Below are 20,567 nucleotides of genomic sequence, written 5' to 3' on the forward strand. Positions count from 1 at the left end.
GGCGGTCTGGAGGAAGGGCTCCGCCGCCGCGTCGGCCCCGGGTTTCTGGGAACCGGTTTTGCTGCTGTGTCATTTTGTATCAGCCCCTCCTTCCCGTACCGCCCGCCGCCGCGTTCTTCCTGCGCCCCTTTGTATGGACTCTTCTCCGTGCGTGTCGGTTTTCCTCGCGAAGCCCACCAGCCAAATGTCACAATGTTCCCGCGGTGCACGGGGGAAGGGAGCGGGCTGGGACCCAGCTTGGCCGACAACGGTAAACAACCTAGCTGAGTCCGGGTGGACGGGGCTGTCGGTGGGGAAAGAAAGTTGAGAGATTTGAGCACATTGGGAACGTTGTACTCTTAGCGCCCGGCCGGCTGCGTCTAAGGACGGTGACTGGGCGGGTGGGTGGGCGATGGCACTGGTGTAAGCCTGAATCGGCCCATGTCCACCGAGTTGTCATTCAGACCAGGTAGGGAAATGTAATGGCTTTCGTCTCTTCTGCCTTACTCCTCTTAGATCAACTTTGACAAAGACAGTAGAGTGATCCTATTCGGAACCTTGGCGTTCAGTTTGCTCATTTCATATATTATAGGTCTTTCAGAGCTTATGTTGTGGTTGAATGACATACAGTGAAGCTCTTAAATGGGCGATCAATGAAATCTTTCTGAAATCAACCAAGGTAGCCCATTCGATTTTTAAAATACTGGTCTCATCAAAAGACTCGTAGCTGTTTTATTTCTTAGATTAAAAATATATATTTATGTCCTCTTTTAGTTACTTATTAAACTGAATGATGAGAGGCGCTGGTAAGAGTGAATAGGTAACTGTGGGGTTTTGTTCTAAAGCAAGCTGTTCATTTTCACTGTATTGAACAAATAGATCAGCAGCAGATTTTTTTTTTTTTTTAAATTTGGTGACTTAGATCCTAAATCCATTTGGCCCAGCAGTCTAGCTTAGAGCTACATTTTTCTATTTTAGAAATTGATCACGAATGTTTTCACATTCGGATCAATACGTTAAACGTTGTTGCTCTTTTACATCTTAAACCAATGGGACATTGGACGTCACAGTATCTATGGCTAGAATGACAGATAAGATCAAGTAGAGGGGGAAATAGCCCAGAACTTTTAAAAAGTCAGGTATTTTGACCATCGTAGCTGAGCCTGTCATTTACAAAGGTGTCAGAGTGGTCAGACGTGCGTCTGTATGGAAATAGCTCATCCTGTGGAAGTGTTACAGTCCTGCGGGTGGAGTAAGATGTCAGCGTCGGATGACAGTAAAGGTCTTGATAACGATTGTTAGTGTCTGAGATGGACGCAGTGAAGGAGACGCATTCCACCATCTCAAGTTGCTTTTCTGAAAATGAGAGAGTTTGAGTTCTTTATTGTCCTTATGTCACCTTCCGCTTGGCTTTTGCTCTCGCAAACACAAATACGCCGGGCTGGGGACCCCGGAAGGAGCGGGGCTTCCTCCGGCGTAGATGCGGGCCGCGGGAGCTCTGGGTTCGGTTTGGGGGTGAAAGGTCCTGGCGCAGCCTGTGTGCACTTGCACCTCCGTGTGCGTTTGAAGGTTGGCGGGGCCGGCGGGAGGTTTCCCCGGATATGTGGGTGTGCGCGGCTCGGGAGGGGCGGGCCGCGGGGAGGAGGAAGGGGGAGGTTACTGGCGGCGGCGGCGGCGGCGGCCCGGCTCGGGCTGTCGGGGAAGCTGCTGAGCTGTGATGGTGATGACGAGGTGAAAATGGCGGATCTTTCGAAATACAATCCGCCCCAGTTTGGAAACACTGGCAAAAGAAGCGGCTGCCCAGAGCTGTCGAGCGCAGGCAAAACAAGCACCGCCCGGGCTCGGAATTGCCCGGGACCTTCTGGAGCCCCCACCTCGGAGCCCGAGGGAGGAGAAAGCGGCCGCCGCTGGAGGTAGAGGAGGAGGGGGTGCCCCAGGGCTTCTCTGTCCGTGGATCTTTTTATTCGGGGAGGTGGGAGTGGGTAGGGGCAGAATGGCGTTGTGGATGAAGGAATGACTTGTCCGGAGTGCAAAGAATCAGTAGCCTCGGAATGACATCAACATTATTCTTTGAGTGTTAAGAGGGCTCGAGTTTGCTCTTATACCGAGGGCTGCTGCCGAGGCCTAGAGGAACTGCTAGCACTCACCGTGATTCCTGGATGTTATTTGAAATAGCCACTCTGGCGGGTGTTGGTTTGATGGTGCTCAGCAGTTTATGGGGTTGTATGTTTCTTTAGGGAGGCAGAGCACTGGCATTTTATTCTGCATTTAAGATGTGTCTTTGATCATACTCTCTAACTTGTTGGGGTGTGGATTCTCACAGGTTTTGATCATATGGATCATTTTTGTAACAATTAAAAAAAATTGTTTTTCTGGTTCATGGCGCTGTCATCCCTAGAGTGATTCCTTTGCCCCTGCCGTTTGGCAAATACCATCGAGACACTGTCAATCATATTTTACAACCGTGCTTTTCAGGGAGGAGGTTCTTCCCTGCCCCTCATCCATTTCATGAATTCGGAGAGTCACATTATGGCAGATTTTACAGTAGCTTTTATAATCCAAGTGAAATCTCTTAGCTGTGCGAGCTCTGTTTTGGTCATGAGTTTCCCCTTCATTGTTAAGGAGAGAGTTATGGCTTGATGCATTTGCTGTTGAGTACATAAGTTGATAAAGATACATTGAGACCTCTGTTACAGTCTAAATGCTGGACTTGTTAGCTTCTGTGTTTAGAGAGCTAGAGAATTAAACTGACTTTATGACAACCATCATTTAGTTTTGCTAGGTTATCTAACAGTAGCAAATAACAATAGCAAATAATTTAGGGATTCCCTAAGGAGTTTGTGTCCTTGCAGGTAAGAATAGTGTTATGAAAGAGTACATGTCAATCCAATTTTTTATACATTAATTTTGGATCCTCTGTTGTTTTTCCTCCTAGTTTATGTAGTTGAAAGTTGGGTGAGTGACATTAAATATATAAGAATGGAAAGTGAGGTTAATATTTAATAGATGCCCACTGCTAATGTTTATAATTAGCAGTACATCTCCTTATCCAAGTTATGTACGAAGAAATGATGTCACAGTACAGTGTGTTCAGAGGGGAAGTAGTTTGCTTGTGTGTGTGTGTGGGGGGGGGTGCAGTTTGGATATTTGGCTTTCATTCATTAGAAAAGGACCAAAAAAATACCCAGAAGAGGTACCCAGAAGATCTAATGACAATGATGGTAATGATTTATAATTTGATGTTCTTGTATTGTTCAGTAGAAATTTGGTTCTCTTTTGTTTGTTTTGAGTTTACTATAGGGCATGTGTGCTTACTAGAGAGAGGAGACAAGTGAGAAATCACTCATTTTTTGAGGGGGGGGGAATGGCCTTGCTATAGTCTCTTCTCCATTCTCCTTTTCAGATTTGGGGCATGTATACACGTGCCTAGTGTGATTTTCAAACTGCTGAGTCTGGGACTCAAATCATGCAGTTGACCATGGGGGAATCTTCCTATCTTAACTTCCATACCACCTGCTGGCCGGCCCTGGTTCTGTGTTTTTCTTTATTTAATAGATTCTGTATGGCACTATTTGGTCTGTGCCAATGGAGTTGCTAAGTTAGTAGTAAGACTAAGAATTTTAAAAATAACTAAAAGAGGTTAAAATGCCCTTTTAAAAAAAAAAGAATTCTTTATTTTAATTTTATTTATTCATTTATTTTAATTTGACCAGAGAGAAAGAAAATTGAGAAAGCAAGCCATCCGGTCTGAGACTATAACTGATTTGCTATGTGGGAATGTCCAGCACCTTAACCACCTGGCTACCTGCTGGGCCCTAAAGTGCCTTATTTTTTATTTATTTATTTTTTTTGCCGGAGGGCTTGTACACTTGCCAGAGAGAGGGGATGGGGGGAACCCTTCTTCCATGGTGCATGGTCATGCCACAGTCCCTCCTTCTCTTCTTTCCATCCTGTCCAGTCAGGATCATGGGCATGCATATGCATGGCATGTTTTCCAAGCCACTGGGACCAGATTCAAACTTCACGGTTGGCCATGTGGGATCCAGGTCCCTTAACCGTTACACTATGGGCTAACCCCAAATGCTTTCATTGGCTGTTTCCTTTAATCACAGAGGACTGTTGACTTTTTATGATTCTTTGTGATCGTTTTTAAAGACAAGTTTTTGTATTTTTGTGGTTAGAGCAGTTGTCTACTAATAATGAAGATTGAGAAAATTGCATTTGGAAAAACTCCCAGTTCAAGTCTGGAGACCTTGCTGAGAACACCAAGTATGCACTTGCCCATGATCAGGGGCTGACAGAGGCTGGGAGTGGATTGTGGCGGCAGGACTGTGCCAGGAATACCTCTTTCTCTTTCACACACTTTCTTTCTCTGTCTCTCTAGCACCTGGATGAATAAATAAACTTAAAAAAAATGTGTTAGAAAAAAATGAAGGAACAGTTATGCCACTGAAATAATCCAGTGTCCCTTTTACTGGAGAGGGGCATCGCAGATTTGTATCTATTATATGTCACATGCTATGCTAAGATACAAGATAAAATAGTACGTCCTCTAGGAGCTTTCAGTTTAGGAACCATTGGCCGTAATGCTGGGAGGCTAGGTTGACCGAGGCCTTACTGCAGAAGGTCTTGAGAGTTAGAGTATTTTTGAGTAGAAGAATGAGAGCTTTAGACATGCACCTAGGGAGATAAATCTCCTAACTTCTATATAGGATGCATTGTAAGTGAGAGGAGATGGAGGGATAAATATCATAGTAGGCACCAGCCTCTGGAGATTTGGAAGCGGTTGGTTGGAATGGAAGAAGATATCATGAAGTTGTAACATGCGTCATATATGGCAGATGAATATTTCTGTGGCGAAAGCAACATCAAAGATGACATGATCGTGAGTCAAAATAGAGAAATAGGAAGAGGAACAGGAAAAGAAAGTTTATTTGAATGACAGTGTACCACGTGATTATCTTCACGGTAATCTTGTAGGTGAACTGAGGCTCAGAAATATTATTGCCTACAAAAAAATAAAAATAAAAAAAAAGGGACCAGCAGTTAGCATAATGGCTATGTCGCTGGACTCCCACGTAGTCGACTGTGGTTGAGTCCCCGACTCGGTGGCTTAAACTCACACCAGGCATGTGTGCGTGCGTGCCCAAGATCCCGAGAGGAGAAAGGAGGAGAAGGGATTGCGGCGTGGCCATCTCCCCTGGGGGGTGATTTCTCGCTTTCTGTCTCTCTGTCTCTCACAAGCGCATGTGCTCTATAGCAAAAACCTCTCCAAAAATTTTTAAAAAAGAAATATTATTGCCTAGAGTACATGGTAAGCAAGTAGGTTAACAAATGTTTGGAAATCAGTCTTTCTGATTTGAATCTCCATGTTTCCTCCACCACTTTAGTCTTAAGCATGTTGCCTTACAAGGTGAAAAAATTGCCAATCCCTAGTATTGGTCTAAATGATTTTATTTTATTAAAAATATTTTAAGATATATTAATATAAAACCAGCTAAATAACAAAATAAATACATAAACATAAAACTATAAAAGCAGTAAAACAAAATAAACTTAGGATCATGGATGATGCTGTTTTGTTGAAACTAAATCTTTCTTTGCAATCTTTCTAGTGAACATACTATTGTCTTCCTTGGCCCAGGTGAGCAGTTTTCTATATACTCTATATCCTGTTGTGTGCCTTTTTTTTTTTTTTTTTAATTGCCAGAGGGCATGTGTGCTTGCCAGAGAGAGAGAGAAGGCATCCCGGGCAGTGTGGTTGCATTGTAATCCTCTTCCTCCATTCCTCCATCTCGTCAGGATTTTGGACACACACACACACACACACACAGAAGACATGTTTTTCAAGCCACCAGGACTGGGATTTGAATTGCAGTAGGCTGTTTGGAATCCAACTACATATGTATTACACTTAACTGCTGAACTACAGGGCCAGCCAACTGTAAATCCTATTACAACTCAATTTCTATACCACTTTCCTGTGTTTGAGTCTACAGAGCCCTCTTCATCAAATCACAGGTTAAGTGGTTTGACTTTCACTAGATTAACAAATGTTTGGAAATAAGTCTTCTTGTCCCTCAGTATCTGTGCGGTAATTGGTTCTAGGATTCTTCCAAAATCCACAGATATTCAAGTTCACTATATAAAATGGTGTAGCATTTGCATATAACCCTACACATATTTTTTTGTTTTTTTTTCTTTTTTTAGTCTTTTTTTTTTTTTTTTCATAGCTTATGTGCGCTTGCTGGAGAGAGCCAGAGAGAGAGAGAGAGAGAGAGAGAGGAGAGAGAGAGAAAGTGAGAAATCACAACCTGGGTGGATGGCCACACCATGATCCCTTCTCACGGGACTTTGGGCATGTTTGCACATGTGCCCTGCGTGATCTTCAGGCGACCAGGTCTCGTATACTTTAAATCGTCTCTGTGTTGCGTGTAGTACCTAACATAGTGCCTGCACATCACTTCATTGCATGGATTCAGCATAGGACTCTGGGTGACAAATGCTTGACAAATTCAAATTTTACTTTTTGGAACTTTCTGATTTTTTTTTTTAAAAACAGATTCTAGCCCCAGTTGTTTAAATCCATGCATGTGGAACCTTTGCGTGCAGCACCCATGCATGCACAGGGCCCTCTGTCATTCACCTTGAAAGTCCTTTGCCTCTTTCTTTAGTCCACTCTCACTGTCCCATCAGGCCTACCTTGCTTAGCTTCTGAGATCAGACGAGATCTGGCCTGTTCTGGGTGGTATGGCCATAACTCAGTCTAATTCTTACGTTTCTGATTTTAGATATGAAGTGGTTATCCAGATGATCTAACGCATACTTTCTGAAAAATATTCATCAAAATGAAAATACAACCTTTTCAAACTTCATCAGAACTCATGCCTGTCTACCCCCAATTTAATTTGAGAAATGTAGTTCTATACCTAGTTTTTATGTTGCTGATATTTGATTTAGAAATTAAAGCTAAAATCTAAATGATATTTAACTAGTGAGTGGTAAGTTCTAGGCACAAAAGTATCGTTACTAAATAATCAGATTATTATTTTTAAAAAATTAATTTGTTTAACTTTATTTGTATATTTATTTTTATTTATTTTAATTTGACCAAGAGGGACAGAGTGAGAGAGAGAAAGTGAGACAATAAGCTGCCAGCTCTAGGACTCGAACCACAGTGGGCCACATGGGAGTCAAGTGCTCTTAACTACCACGCCACCTGCCGGCCCCTAGTCAGATTATTTCTATGTAAACATCTCAATGATTACTTATCTGTAACATGGAATAGGTCTCTACTTCATATTATGTTCAAGAATGAAAACAGTTGTTCACCCAGATTGTTCTGCTCCTGTAACTAAGAACAGAACAGTATTTCTGCAATGGTAATATTCTATAAGAAATTCTTAAGAAATGTAAAAGGTTTTGTCATAGAGGATTTGTCAACTTATATTTTATTTTTTATTTTATATTTAATTTACTTCTTTTCATGGTTACCATCCTGAACCAAACTTTTAAAAATTTATCTCTATCTTGAACTAAATAGATCTTGTAAAAGCCTTCTAACCAGCCTTCTTGCCTCCAGTTCAATAAAATACTGAGATGAGGTTAATCCTCTCAAAGTACAGCTATCATCATGCCACTCATCTATTGATTTCTAAGCTCTTCTAGGGCAAAGTCTTTGATTAATTTCCCATAATGCCCTTTTCAGAGTTGGAAAGCAATATATTTATAAATTAAATAACTGATAAAAATCATAAGCTAGTTAAAAACCTAGAGAACCTTGTAGATTTTAAGATGGACTGTAATTGCAGAGGATATTGACTAAAAACTATTGGGTTGTCAGGAAAGTCATAACACATTTTTGCATAGAAAAACATAGAAAAATACGTCATAACTTTCCCGATGACATAATAAATAGTACTTAAAAAATATTTGCAGGCCAGCTAGTGGCGTGGTGGCTAACGTGGCTGGATGCTACATGACTGTCTGCACGGTTTGACCTGGACCCAGACCTGAACACATGCTGGGAACCTGTGTATGCATGTCCCAGATCCTGAGGGGAGGGAGAAATGGAGGAGAAGATTACAGCATGACCATGCTCCATGTGTGGGGGAATGTTTTCTCACTTTCCCTCTCCCTCTTTCTTTTTTAATCTGTCTCCAGCAAGTTCATTTACATTCTGGCAAAATTAAACAAGAAGAAAACTTATTTGAGAGCAGTTTCTCAGCTTGTCATTGTGCTTTATAGTGATGTGGGGTGGTTATTTTCTTTAACCCATCCTATTCAGACAGACAAAAGTTACTTTCAAAGTCCAGTGTAAATAATTCTAGAATCTTAGATGATGTGCCCTTTCTATGATTAACTTATTCATTCTTCAGATTTATATAGCAATTACAATTATTTGCCAGCTCTGTTCTAGGCGCTGGGGATAGGGAACGCGGTGGTGAGGAAGTCGTATCATCTCTAGGTTACTTCAGTATGTAACAGGGCGCCCACACTTCACTTCTGTTGACTCAGTATAGTACTCTGGGCTTGTCAAATTCAAATTGTACTTTTCGGAATTTTCTGAAGTAGTTTTTTGAAGTATTTTCTATCCCCAGTTGGTTGAGCCTCTCATCATATAACTTATATTCTTAAGAAGTGGGGAATAATCAGACTGTAAACACACTTTTTTTTTTTTTTGGTGAAAGGGCACATGTGCTCACCAGAAAGAGCAAGAAAGCAGCCTTCAGCAAGGCACGGTCATGTTGCAATCTCCTTTTTCCTCCATTTCTGCTTCCCATCCAGATTTGGGGCACACAGGCACACATACCTGGTGTGTTGTTTTTTTTTTTTTTTTTGAGAGATTTTCACTGTAGGGCGCGTGCGCTTGCCAGACAGACAGAGAGAGACATAGAGACAGAAAGCGAGAAATCACCCCCCAGGGGGGATGGTCACGCCGCAATCCCTTCTCCTCCATTCTCCTCTCGGGATCTTGGGCACGCACGCACACGTGCCTGGCGTGAGTTTTAAGCCACCGGGTCCGGGACACGAACCGCGGTCGACTACGTGGGAGTCCAGCGACATAGCCATTACGCTAACTGATGGTTCCCTACCTGGTGTGTTTTTCATGCCACCGAAGCTAGGATTGAAACTGGTTAGCTGTAGGGATCTGGCTCAGTATGTACTGCGGTTGACTGCTGCACCGGAGCTGGCCCATGGTACTTTCTGATTGTGCTAGATGCTATGATGGAGTAATTACCAGAGTGATGGGGTGGCATGCCTGGGCCAGTGGAGATGAGGATGGGGCACTCTTGGGTCTTAAAAACTTAATATAGTTGAGACAGATTTAGAAATGATAGACTTTCAAAATGAGTGACTTTTTAACTTTCACTGGATTGAAACAGTTCATCTACGTTTAACTGTTAGGGAGGGGAAACTCATTGTATTGGCTTCCAGAAACATACTTCATCTTCAGAACTTTTATTTTATGGATTAAATATATTGGAGCCATGGGGAAGGCATTGCATGATCCTTCCCTTACCGTGCCGTCCCAGGCCACCCCTCTTACAGGGGAGGCGAACTGCAGCTCAGCTTTCATAGCCTGTGAAGATCCTCCCTTTTCTTATAGTGGTCCCCAGCACAGTGATGGTGAGCTTGCACGTGCTGGGACATAGCTTCCATTCCTGAGGGATAAAATTAGGGTGGTGATTCATGTAACTAGTTGGCCAAACCCTTTGTTGCCATGCCCACAAGTTCTTTTTGAGAGTTTCTTTTAGCATAGGCCACCATGCCCTGCATGTGACCCCGATTGAGATAGATAAAGGTGTCTAATCATAAGCAGTCCCCTGTCATCTCTTCAGTGCTTATGAAGAGTCCTGGCTCTGAAACTCTGCATAGTCCCATATGACACAGTCCCATATGGCCCAGTCAGTCAGACCTTTTCTTCCTAAAAGTTTGAACCTTTGCTCCTTGTTTAAAGACAATTTCTATCCCTGTCACTCTTTTTTTTGGGGGGGGGGGCAGGGATTTTTGCTATAGGTGTCTCCAGTCACTGGAGAGACAGGGAGATGGAGAGACAAGTGAGAAAGCACCCCCTTGGGGGGATGACCACACCACAATCTCTTCTCCTCTATTCTCTCGGGACTTTGGACATGCACATACATGCGCCTGGAGTGAGTTCCAAGTCTCCAGGTGTGGGATGAACCACAGTCAGCCGTATAGGAGTCCAGCGACATAACCATTATGCCACTTATTGGTCCCTCTTACTCCTGTAATTCTTAATCTCTTTTAATAGGACTAATAAAACACATCTTCTAATAATAGAGCTTCAAAAATATTTGATAAGACAGTGAAAAATCAGTAAGGATATTGAAACCAGTAAGGATATTGATAGAAAAATCAAGGTTATTAATATATTATATAACACAGCCAATTTGAGTTAACTGACATTTGTAGAACTAACTTCAGCAACTACAAATACATGTTCCTTTTAAATGTGCATGGAATATTCCTCAGGATAGACTAAGTCATATAGTAAGTCTCTAATTTCAAATGATGGAGCTGTTAACAGAGTATTATGTTTTCTGGCAATAATAGAATTAAGATAGAAATCAGTAATATTTAGATAGCTAGACAATTGAAATATTTGGGAATTAAAAAGCTTACTTGTTTTTGGGGCTGGCAGGTGGCATGGTGGTTAAGGGCACTGGACTCCCACATGGCTGACCATGGTTCAAGTCCTGGACCTGGTGGCTGGCTTTCTCACGTTCTTTTTCTTTCTCTCTTGGGTCAAATTAAAATAAATAAATAAAGATAAATAAATAATTCTAAAAAAAAAAGAAATGGAATAAAAGCATACTTCTTTTTACCCATATGTTAAAGATGAAATCACGACGCATATTAGAAAATATTTGTAGTGAATGATAATAAAACATTTGAAAACGAATGGAATGCATCTGCAGCAGCTTTGGGGAACCTTTTAATATGACAGGCTTAATGAAAAAGGTTTAAAGTCAATGATCTAAGCCAGAAGTTGAACTTTTTCTGTATAGAGCTAGATGGCAATATTTTAGGCTTTGCAGGCCATATAAGTCTGTTGCATATTGTCTTTTTCCTCCCAATCATGAGAAAATGTAAAAAAACCATTCTTACTGGAGGGGTTACATAAACAGACCATGGGCCAGATTTGGCCAGGCTATAGTTGCAGAACTGTGATCTAAGCTTTCATCTTAAGATTCCAGTAAAAGAAGAACAAATTAAACCTAAAGTAAGCAGAAGGAAGGAGGTAAAGATAACAATTAAACAATAAAAGGACAGTTGAGAAAATCAGTGAAGCCAAAATGATTCTTTGAAAAAGTCAATAAAACTGATAAATTTCCACCAGACTAATCAAGAAAAAAAAGAAGCAAATTACTGATATAAAGATCAAAGAGGTGAAATTTCTACAGATCCTACAGATATTAAAATCAGTGAATATTATGGTTGTGAATGAATAAATCACCAAAATGAATGAATGTTATGGTTCGGTACCACTGCATGGGGTTGGAGCCACATGGGTAACCTGGGTTTGGATCCTGGGTTGACCTGAACATACCAGGCACTCCTGCATACACCTGTATTCTGCCATCTAGGAGACTGGGGTGAGAATCCTGGAGTGGCAAGGCATCAGAGTGCATGTCTCTTTTTTTCTCTATAGATTAAAGTAAACTTTAAAAAGAATATAATGTATAATTTTATGCTAATAAATTTGACAATGTGGAGGAAATAAACTCTTTGAAGGACACAAGAAAGACAGATATAACCGGAATAACTCTACATCTATTGAAGAAACTGAATTTATAGTTAATAACTTTCCCACAAGAGAGCATTATGTGTGAACGGCTGCACTGGTGAATTCTAGCAAATGTCTAAGAAAGAAATAGGGTTGGGCCAGCAGGTGGCATGGTGGTTAAGGTGCTGGATCCCACATGGGCAACTCTACCATAGGATGCTGGCGAACTCAAAACCCCAAGAGGAAGATGGAAGAGAAGGGATTGTGGCATGGCCATCCTCCCTGAGGGAGAGGACTCTCATTTTCTCTTATTCTCTGTCTCTTTCTGGCGAACACATGTGCCCTATGGCAGAAATATTAAAAAAAAATACTGATCTAAAAATAAAGAAATAGAAATAATTCTGTGCAAACTGTTCTTGAAAATTGAAGAGAAGAGACTATGTTTCCACTCATTTTATTAAGTAGCATGCCTGCACTCATTTTATTAAGTAACACAATAACTAGGCAGACAGTATAAGAAAACTAGACAAATTTCCATCTTGTACATAAACAAAATGCATGAGAAAATATTTGTGGGGACTTAGCTATACATACTAAGTATAATGTATCATGACCAAGTGGGATTTATTTCAGGAATCGGAAATTTAATTAAAAAAAAAAAAAAATGTAGGGACCAGCAGATGGCATAATGCTTACATTGCTGGACTCCCACGTAGTCGACCATGGTTTGAGTCCTAGACCTGGTGCCAGATTCGTTTGCATGCATGCCCAAGATCTTAAGAGGAGAATGAAGGAGAAGGGATTTTGGCATGGCCTTTCCCCCGGGGGGGGGGTGGGGAGGTGATTTCTCGCTTTCTTTCTCTCCATTTTTCTCTCTGTCTCTCCAGCAAGCTTATCTGCCCTATAGCAAAAATCTTTCTAAAAAAAAAAAAAGAAGTAAGAAAGAAAGAAAGGATGAGAGAGAGAAAACAATGTAATTCACAGACTAAAATGAGAAGCCGTACAATCATCTCAGTAGTTGCAGAAAAACCATGACAGAATAAAACTTCCATTTCCAGCAAGCTGGGAATAGAGGTAAACGTTCTCAGCTTGGTTAAGGAAATCTGTTAAAAGCCTACATTTAACAGATAAAACTGGGAACAAGGCAAGTATTTCTGTCCTCACCACTTGCAGTCAACATTTTACTGGAGGTCTTAACTAATGTCATAGGTAAAAGGAAAAAAAGACATGCAGATGGGAAAATAAGAAATACAGATACTTTGCACAGAAAATGTTGACTGTCTTTGCAGGAGAACCTAAGGAATCTATACTGGTAATCTATGAGAGTTAAGAAGTGAATTTAGGACTCACTGTGGCCTGCCGTTGGGACAGCCAGATCCTGTGCTAGACTGGTGTCTTGAGAAACATGCTGGGCGTGTGTGTGGGTGCCCAATATGCCGAAAGGGTGGAGAGAGAGAGGTAAAGGGATTGCAGCATGACCATATCCAGTGGTGGTAGGGTATTTTTCTCCTCTCTCTGATAAGTGCATATACCCTCTAGCTAACAAAAAATAAAGTGAATTTGGCTAGACTAGGATACATGGTTGTCAGAAAAGTCATTTTGCATAGGAAAACAGAAAAATATATCATGGCTTTCCTAATGATCTGATAAAAAAATCAGTTGTATTTCTATATACTAGTCAAAAATAATTAGGATATGGAAGAAAAGGGCATTTAGGATGAAAAATTTTTTTATTAAAGAATTATTTCATTTTATTTATTCATTTATTTTAATTTGGCCAGAGAGAGACGCAGAAAGTGAGAGAGACGGAAAGTGAGAAAGCAAGCCACCAGGTCCGGGACTCAAACTGTGGTTGGCCATGTGGGAGTGTCCAGCGCCTTAACCACCACACCACCTGCTGGTCCCCAGGATGAAATATTTAGGGATAAATTTAACAAAATATGTGTAAGGCTTCAACAAATATGTCTTAAGATATGCAACATTGTTGAGATGTTTTTGGGAGACAATTCTCCATGCAGTTCTCTGCATTTCTACATCTCTTACAAGTAAGGCAGTAACAGCCGCTTTTTTTTTTTTCTTTTTTAAGAGATTTTTGCTATATGGCACATGTGCTCATTAGAGAGATAGAAAGGGAGAAATCACCCTGGGGAGGCGGGGGAGTGGCCACGCCACAATCCCTTCCCCTCCATTCTTGGATTTTAGGCACGCACGCACCTAGCATGACTTTTAAACCTCCAGACCTGAGACTTGAACCACAGTTGCCTACGTGGGGGGTCTAGCAATGTAACCATTATGCCATCTGCTGGTCCCAGCCGTTTTATTTCAAATGATCTTTTCAGAGATGTTTGCAGAGTAAACAGTGGTGGATGATAGAGGTAGTGTCTTAAGCTGTAGCAAAGGGCAGATTTACTTATTGTCCAGTATAACAAAGTTATTATCTCCCTAAGGGTAGAAGGTAGGCTTGCTCCAGTCCATGGGAATAGACTCGGGCTCCCTAAGCTCACAGGGTTCCTTGGTTGTGATGCAAACCCATTGCACATGTAGATCTGTGGGGCCCCTCTGCGTCTTCCCTGTGGAACATGGGGCTTCAGAGGAACTGACAGACACCTGGTGCTCACCTTGCTTGCAGTGCCCATGAGTACATTTCTTTGTCTCTGACCCAGGACTACTGTGTCTTTTGCATTATCCATGAAACAGTAACAGGCTATTTTGTTAGCTTGTGAGGGGAATAAAAAATCTCAAACCCCTCACAGTTCTCACAGTTCTGGCCATTGCCTGTAAGGATGGCATGGCCTCTGAACGGAGAAGGATGAAGGTCTTATGGGCTAGGCTAGGGGATTTGGAAAGACTCTGTGGCATCTGGTGGTCTTACCCAGGTGGTAGGCAAAGACTGTGGGGGCAGGAGTGAGCTTCCTCCGCTGTTCTCCATGTTAATGAGTACTTAGAAGCATAGCTTGAGAGATTTGAAACTAGCCACCCGAGTGGTGCTTTGGTTGCACTCAACTCCATGGCCCTTGCTAAAAGGCACTATTGGCTGTAGCTGCTCAGTCAAGGAGTCTTCAAAGCTGAAACAAAAAATGATGTCAGTAATGAGGGTCTGCCACGTTGGGTACATTGAAAACTTGAGAAGTTTGGTTGAGCTGCAAGGGTAGGTGCTTGAGACTGAAAGTAACATCTACAGCTTTGGCCATTATCTCCCTTTGTGGCCTGACCTTTTTCTCTGCCTACTCCTTGATTTCAGGTGCTTTAAGGAGAAAGGTGAATATGAATCAGGCTGAGGTCTCCGGTCTTCAAGGATTACCGAAGGCCATTCCATGTGTCTAAATATGTTGGGGAACTTAAGGGAGAGGAAGAAGTCAAACTTTTAGGACTACGTTGGTTACCGGCACCGAAGTCATCGTTTTGCCTCATTTATTAGGGAGTAGAGGGCCCAGAGTCAGCTGAGGGGTTTGGACAAGGTGTGCAATGAGAAAGAAAAGCTAATGCGGTCGTGGGTAAGGCCCTTTGTTGTACGTCATTGTGGCTTCCACTAACATGTACAGGCCCTCCTTACTTGATGACTGAGATCTGTTTCTACCACTAGGTCATTAAGTGAGTTGGTCCATAAACAAGGAGCTTAAAGGTGGATGTCTTCATGGTGCCATGGGGTGCACACTTTCCAATAGATAACAGGTGGCATGACACAAGAATAATGTAATTCTATTCATATAAAAAGCATGCATGCATGATAGAAAACACTTCATTTAGTAAATACTAACCAACTGCAGGAATGAGACAAACATGAGAAAGGGGATTCCTGAGACTCACAGACTGAGAAAGGGGGCTCCTTGTGCTGGAGAATTCGTCCTAAGTTCCCTTGATCATTAAACAGGTAGGTTGTTAAGTGAGGAACCACTGTAACTGGTGTTGCTTTTTCTACATGTCTATACTGTGAATGCCCATAAGTGCCAGAGTGAATTCTCCTGGTCAGGAAAAACCACATGTAAAGAAGTGCTAGTACCTTTTTTAAAAAGCTGCAATTCTGGGGGACCAGCAGTTAGCGTAATGGCTATGTCGTTGGACTCCCGCGTAGTCTACCACGGTTCGCGTCCCAGACCTGGTGGCTTAAACTCATGCCGGGCACATGTGCGTGCGTGCCCAAGATCCCAAGAGGAGAATGGAGGAGAAGGGATTGTGGTGTGGCCATCCCCCCTCAGGGATGATTTCTCGCTTTCTGTCTCTCTGTCTGGTGAGCGCACACGCCCTATAGCAAAAAAAAAAAACCTCTCCAAAAAAAAAAAAACCCACCACACCTGCAATTCTGAAGTTTCTTTCTGTCTTTCATGAATGAGAGAGACAGAGGGAGAGAGTAGAGGGGGGAGGATAGTCAGGGACCCAGTAAGTAGGGTCTTGATGCTGCAGTCAAGTTTTCAGCCACCTCAGCTCGTGGACATGATGGACATGTGTGGCTTGTATATTTGGGGCGATCTCCCTGACTTGAGCAGGGAATCATCTGCATATTGCAAATTATAGCTACATCGAGATGCTACTTCACACCCATTAGAATGGTTGAGATTTAAAAGACAAGTGAAAGACTGACAGTGCCAATTGTTGGTGAGGATATATAGCAGCTGGAACTCTTGTAGGTTGCTGGTGGGTGTGTAAAGTGGTACGGCCAAGTTGGGAAATAGTTTGGCAGTTTCATGGAAAGTTAAAAATAAACTTAACCTTGTGATCTACCAATTCTACTTTTAGGTATTTACCCCAAAGAAATGAAATAAATACATAGCCATAAAAAACTTGAACATAGGGCCAGCAGGTGGCGTAGTGGTTGAGGCACTGGACTTCCACATAGCTGATTGCAGTTTGAGTCCCAGACCTGGTGACTTGCTTTCTCACTTTCTCTGTCTCCTTCTCTGGTGAGAACACGTGTCCTGTAGTGGGTTGAGAAATAATAATAAAAAATAAAATTAAATAAGTAATTCTTTTTTTTAAAAAAAGCATAACAACTTGAACTTGAATGTTCATAGCAGCCTTATTCATAATATGAATAGTTCCAAACTACAAACAATCCAAAGTAAATGGATATACAAATTGTAGTAGATTTGTACAATGGAGTATTACTTAGCAATAAAAGAGGAACCGAACTACTAATAAGTGCAAATCTCAGAGGAGCCAGCAGGTGGCATAGTGGTTAAGGTGCTGGACTCCCATGTGGCTAACTGTGGTTTGAGTCCCGGACCCAACGGCTTCAAGATCACGCTGGGTGGGTGTATGCATGTGCCCAGAATCTGGAAGGAGAATAGAGGAGCAGGGATTCTGGCATGGCATTCCCCCCCCAGAGAGTGATTTCTCACTTTCCCTCTCTGTCTCTCTCCTGCAAGCACATGCACCCTATGGCAAAAATTTTTTTAAGAAAAGTGATTAATCTCAGAAAGGGATTGCTGAGGTAAAACACTCATACTATGTGATTCCTTTATGACACAAATACATAATATATGATCTATTTACATGAAGTTCTAGAATGAGCAAAAAGGCAAAGCTAATTTATAGTGTTCGAACAGATCAGTGATTATATAAGGTGGGATTTTGGAATAGGGGATTGACTGTAAAAGGAATAGATCTTTTGTTTTGTTTTGTTTTTAATTTTGTTTTTAAGGGAGATTTTTGCTATAGGGCGAATGTACTTGCTGGGTAGACAGAGAGACCGAAAACAAGAAATCACCCTTCAGAGGGATGGCTATGCCACACTCCCTTCTCCTCCATCCTCCTCTTGGGATTTTGGGCACACGCACACACACCTGGCGTTGAGTTTAAATTGCTGGACCAGAGACTTGAACCACAGTCGATTATGTGAGAATCCAGCGACATAACTGTTAAACCATCTATCTGCTGGTCCTGAATAGACACATTTTTTGTCTTTTTTTTTTTTTTAGAGATTTTTGCTATAGGGCACATGTGCTTGCCAGAGAGAGAGAGAGACAGACAGAGAGACAGAAAGTGAGAAATCACTCCCCAGAGGGGGATGGCCAGGACACAATCTCTTCTCCATTCTCCTCTTGGGATTTTGGCGACGCATGCACACATGCCCGACGTGAGTTTGAAGCTGCTGGGTTCAGGACTCGAACGACAGTTGACTCTGTGGGAGTCCAGTGATGTAACCATTACACCATCTGCTGGTCCCTCAAGTAGATATGTTTTTAACAAGTGATAAAAGTTTAAAGCAATGTACTTTTGTGATAAAAATTATACACAATTGAGTATCCTTTCTCCAGAATGCCTGAGATTGGAATTGTTTTAGATTTCAGATATTTTTTGATTTTTGAATATTTGCATATACATAATAAGGTATCTTAGGGATGGGACCCAAGTCTAAACAAACAATTTGTGTTTTATATATACCTTAATACACATAGCCTGAAGGTAATTGTATATAACATTTTAAAATTGTTTTTTATTGTGGCATTTTGACTGTGGTCTGTCCTGTGAGGTCAATGGTGGAATTTTCCACTTGTGGCATTGTGTGGATACTCAAAAAGAATCAGGTTTTGGAGCATTTTATTTATTTATTTATTTATTTATTTATTTATTTATAAAAGAGGTTTTTGCTTGGGGTGCATGTGCTTATCAGAGAGAAAGAAAGCGAGAAATTACCCCCTCCCTCCCAGGGGGGATGGCCACACCACAGTCCCTTCTCCTTCAGTCTCCTCTTGGAATTTTGGGCACACACAGACACACCCAGCCTGAGTTATTTAAGTTACCAGGTCTGGGACTCGAACCACAGTTGACAACATGGGAGTCCAGCGATATAACCATTACACCATCTACTGGTCCCAGGATTTTGGAACATTTTAGATTTCAGGTTTTCAGATTAAGAATACTCAACTTATATTAACTTTGACATCATAAAAATCTGAAATGAGTCCTGACTGTGTCATTTGGTGTGTTTTTCAAGCCACTGGGTCTAGGACTTGAACTGCACAGTTGGCCATGTGGGATCCAGATGCCTTAACCACCATGCCACCAGCTTGCCCTGGTATTATATTTTTAAAAAGGGAAACAAAGACTTGCTAAGTAGATTCCTGGGGCTCTTTGATCTTTTCCGGCCAGATGCCTTACTGCTATTTGGTTGTCATAAACATGTGCTGTCTTTAATATGTGGAGAGAGGGCCTTTTGAGCCACTCTTTCTCTGTCTGCTCAGGCCTGCTCCTACCTTTCAAGAGTGTACTTTTGCTCATACTTAATAAGCTACTTTTTCCTTTAAAAAAAAAAAAAGTGAAAAGAATAGAACTGCTTCCTTTATTAGGAGTTCTGTGTAACTTTTGCCTAAAAGCATCACAGCTCAAATTTGTTGTTTTTATGGTTTACCTTTTTTTTTTTTTTTTTTTAAATAGGAATGACCTCTTAAATAATTCCCTTTTAGGCACTTAAAATGCCTGAGGAGAATCTGAGAATCCTTTTTCCAAATAAAGGTTTCCTTGTTATGAAGCTAACTCATCCAACTTGGACTTCATAAACCACTTGTTTGATTTGTAGTTACTGAGAGAAGATTCTCTAGAAACTACTTTAACATTAATTTAGATATTTATTAGATTTTTAAAAAGAATTATTTAATTTTATTTATGCATTAATTTATTTTAATTTGCCTAGAAGGAGACCCAGAGAGAGAGTGGGAAAACAAGAAAGTAAGCCACCAGGTCTGGGGACACAAACCGAAGTCGGCCATGTGGGAGTATCTAGCACTTTAACCACCATGCCACCTGCTGGTCCTTATTTTTTGGATTTTTAATAAATGATACAGTGCCTCACCATAGGACCTAGCTTATTGGGTATTTGAAAATATCTTCTAGTATATTAAATTTAAATATCTTTCCTTGTGTGGATCAGCAGTTTGTTTTCTTTTTTTTTGGAAGAGGTTCTTGCTATAGGGCACGTGCACTCGCTAGAAAGACAGAGACAGAAAGAGAGAAATTTCCCCCCAGGGAGATGGCCATGCCACAATCCCTTCTCCTCCACTCTCTTCTCAGGATCTTGGGCATGCATGCACACGTGCCTGGCGTGAGTTTAGACCACCAGATCTGGGACTCAAGCCACGGTTGACTGCATAGGAGTCCAGTAACATAGCCTTTATGCTATCTGCTGGTCCTGATCAGCAGTTTTTAAGTCTGTCGATAAAGGCAGAAATCTGGGAAGAAATAAGGTGATTAGACACATCAAAGATTAAAAAGTTTTATGAGCAGGCATTGGAGAAGAGTTTCATATAATTATTGATATATGACTTAGTATTGCCTGAATGTGGAATATTTTTGGATTGAGATATGTTGAACGGAAATGGTTGTTTGTAGTTTCGTGTCCTAGGACTTATGTTTCAGATTCCATTTTTTTTTTTTTTTTTAAGTTTTGCTGTAGGGCACCAGAGAGAGAGAGAGAGACCAAGTGAGAAATCACCCCCTAGGGGGATGGCCACGCTGCAGGCCCTTCTGCAGTTTTCTCTCATTATTTTGGGCATGCACACACATATACTGGGCATGTGTTTTTAAGCCACCAGGTTCAGGACTTGAACTGCTCAGTTGGCCATGTGAGGTGTAGACACCTTAACCACCATGCCACAGATTGGCCCTGTTCTGGATTCTTGAAGGTTGAGGGTGTGTTTAGGTTTAGTCTGGGACCAACAGATGACATAATGGCTATGTTGCTGGACTCCCACATAGTCGACTGCACACTGGGCACGTATGTGTGCGTGTCTGACCAAAATCCTGAGATGAGAATGAAGGAGAAGGGATTATGGCATGGCCATACCCTCCAGGGGGTGATCTCTTGCCCTTTTTTTTTTTTTTTTTTTTTTTTTTCTCTTTG

General features: G+C 41.6%; 1 protein-coding gene and 1 long non-coding RNA gene across 3 annotated transcripts in view; one reads left to right on the plus strand and one right to left on the minus strand.

Moving 5' to 3' along the window:
- LIN54 (lin-54 DREAM MuvB core complex component) overlaps positions 1-20,567 on the plus strand; it is a 119,255-nt gene that overhangs the window by 20,193 nt on the left and 78,495 nt on the right. The window contains exon 1 of one of the 2 annotated variants that reach the window (XM_027773055.1): positions 1,749-1,892. The exons of the other annotated variant lie outside the window; for it this stretch is intronic. The gene's annotated coding sequence lies outside the window, so the exon portion shown is untranslated. Of the gene's footprint in view, positions 1-1,748; positions 1,893-20,567 lie in introns of those variants that run through there. 2 annotated transcript variants of the gene reach the window in all.
- Positions 9,407-20,567, minus strand: part of LOC102471267 (uncharacterized) — a 13,378-nt gene continuing 2,217 nt past the window's right edge. The window contains exons 2-3 of the long non-coding RNA XR_334993.3: positions 14,604-14,796; positions 9,407-9,644 (exon numbers count right to left, since the gene is read on the minus strand). This is a non-coding gene — a long non-coding RNA (uncharacterized LOC102471267). The remainder of the gene's footprint in view (positions 9,645-14,603; positions 14,797-20,567) is intronic.

This window comes from Tupaia chinensis, unplaced genomic scaffold (genome assembly GCF_000334495.1).
Source record: "Tupaia chinensis unplaced genomic scaffold, TupChi_1.0 Scaffold000318_1, whole genome shotgun sequence".
NCBI lineage: Eukaryota > Metazoa > Chordata > Mammalia > Scandentia > Tupaiidae > Tupaia > Tupaia belangeri.